The sequence below is a fragment of the Triticum dicoccoides genome, chromosome 7B, assembly GCF_002162155.2.
Source record: "Triticum dicoccoides isolate Atlit2015 ecotype Zavitan chromosome 7B, WEW_v2.0, whole genome shotgun sequence".
NCBI lineage: Eukaryota > Viridiplantae > Streptophyta > Magnoliopsida > Poales > Poaceae > Triticum > Triticum dicoccoides.
The window spans coordinates 526089715-526092530 of NC_041393.1; positions in this window are offsets into that span (position 1 = coordinate 526089715).

A 2816-nucleotide genomic window follows, 5' to 3' on the forward strand; every position below is an offset into this window, starting at 1 on the left:
CCTCCCGCGCCGCTCCTCTCCCTCCCGCGCCGCGCCTCTCTGCCTCCCTCCCACCCGCGCCGCACCACCTCTCCCTCCCACCCGAGCCGCGCCACTCACCCGATCCCACCGCCACCATGAGTTCCTCCTCATCCACCGTCTCCAACCCGTTCGCCGGTCCCGATGTCACCCTCGTCCGCGACCTCAACATCCATGAGCGCGTCCCGGTCAAGCTTGACCACACCACCGCCTCCTACTCCGCGTGGAAGCGGTATTTTTCGCTCGTGTTCCGTGAGTACCTCCTTCACGGCCACGTGGACGGCACCGTGGACTCCGCGCTCATGATCCACGACGAGGAGTGGATGATCCTCGACGCCACCATCATCCGCTGGTTCTACCTCACCATCTCCAGCGACATCTTCCACACCGTGGTGAACAACGAGGATGACGCCCACGCGGTCTGGACCAAACTCAACGGCCTCTTCACCGACAACCGGCTGCAGCGCAAGGTCCTCCTCTATGGTGAGTTTTACGGGTGCCAGCAACTTGACTCGTCCATCGATGATTTTTGCATACGCCTCAAGAAGCTCGCCGATGAGCTCCGTGATCTGGGGGAGAAGATTGGCGACGAGCTCCTCATCAGCACCCTCTTCGGCGGCCTCAACGAGGACTTCGGGAACGCCGCCTCCAACCTCACCCTCATCCCGGAGCCCACCTTTGGCAAGGTGGTCGCGTACCTCAAGCTGGAGGAACGCCGGATGCGGGCGGCCCGGACGCGCGCCACCCACACGGCCCTTGTTGCCGGCACCCGCGGGGGTTCGGCCCCGCCACCGCCTCGCCAGACGCCGCCCCCGCAGGCGGCGCCCGCCTTCCCGCCGGGCTTCCCGCCCGCCCCACCGGCCACCTTCCCGCCGCCCCAGCCGGCGGCCAATGGAGGAGGCCGTCGCGGCGGCCGTCGGGGTGGCCGCAAGCAGGGAGGCGGCGGCGGCGGTGCTCAGGGAGGAGCGCCCCGCCAGCAGCAGCCGGCCCCTCAGCCGGCGGCCCCGTGGTACGCCGGTCAGAACCCGTGGACCGGCGTCGTCCACGCCTACTCCATGCCGGTTCCACGGGCTCCCACTCCGGGTCTTCTCGGCTCTCGGCCTCCGTCCCACCAGGCGTACTACGCCGCGCCGCAGCCCTATGCGGCGCCCTACGGGCAGCAGCCGCCGCCAGGCGGGCCGCCGCCGCTGCCCCTGACGTCTGCGCCGTCCCTCCCACCGGCGCCGTGGGACCCGGCTCTTCTGGCGGCTCTCCACACCGCCCCTTCCCCGTCCAGCTACACCGGCGGCGGCGATTGGTACATGGACAGTGGCGCTACCGCTCATATGACGGTGTACCCCGGTAACCTCCATACTGCTCACCCTGTCCACACTTCCAACCGCATCACCGTCGGTGACGGTTCTTCTCTTCCTATCACCCATATTGGACATACATATTTTCCGTCTAACTCCACCCCTATCTCCATGTCCAACATTTTGGTTTCTCCTGATCTTATTAAAAATCTTGTTTCTGTTCGTTCTCTTACACGTGAAAATCCGGTGACCGTTGAATTTGACAATTGTGGTTTTTCTGTTAAGGACGCTCGCACGCGGATGGTGCTCCACCGATGTGACAGCCCCGACGAGCTCTACCCGGTTCACTCCGCCGCCTCCACCACTTCCGCCGCCCCTGTCGCTCTCGCCACCGGAGTGGATCTTTGGCACGCTCGCTTGGGTCATCCTAATCATGCCACCCTTCGCCACATACTTCAGAGTTTTTCTTTCACGTGTAATAAGAACGAGGATCACTCGTGTCATGCATGCCGCCTTGGCAAACATGCTCGCCTTCCGTTTAGGCCTTCTTCCTTTGTTGCATCGTACCCGTTCGAGTTGATTCATAGTGATGTTTGGACATCTCCTGTTGCAAGTAACACGGGCTTTCTTTATTATCTTGTTATCCTTGATGATTTTTCGCATTATGTGTGGACCTTCCCGTTGCGCCGCAAGTCGGACGTCATCTCCACTCTTGTCGGTTTCTACTCTTATGTCCGCACGCAGTTTGGCCGGCCCATTCTTGCGCTGCAGACAGACAACGGGAAGGAATTTGACAACACCGCTGTCCGCGATCTTCTCGCCACACATGGCACGATTTTTCGTCTCACTTGCCCGTACACCTCGCAGCAGAACGGTCGTGCTGAGCGCATCCTTCGCACTCTTAATGACTGCGTTCGGACTCTTCTCTTTCACGCCAATGTGCCCCCGCGCTTTTGGCCTGACGCTCTTGCCACCGCTTCTCTTCTCATAAACATCCGTCCATGTCGTACTCGCGGGAACTTTACACCTCACCATCTTCTATTCGGTGCACCCCCCTCTTATGACGGGCTTCGCATTTTCGGCTGCCTGTGCTACCCTAGCATCGCTGCCACTGCGCCTCATAAGCTCGCACCCCGCTCCGTCGCCTGCATCTTTCTCGGCTACCCACCTAACACTAAGGGTTACCGCTGCTACGATCCAGTCTCTCACCGTGTCTTCACCTCCCGACACGTTTACTTTGACGAGATGGTCTTCCCGTTTCAGCAGCAGGCACCCCTCGTCGTCTCGTCACCGCCGGCCACCGGCGGCCCATCGACGACATCGTCAGGTGGACGAGCACGCCTGGTTCGTGGACCGCCTCCGGGCTTTGGCGGTCCACGGGCCCTACTACCGGCGCCCTCCACGGCCGGTGCGCCGCCTTCACCCGCCGCCCCCGACTCGGGCGCCGCGGGGTTGGGCGCTTCTTCACCGGCTCCGTCGCCGGCCGTCTCACCGGCCGCCTCGACG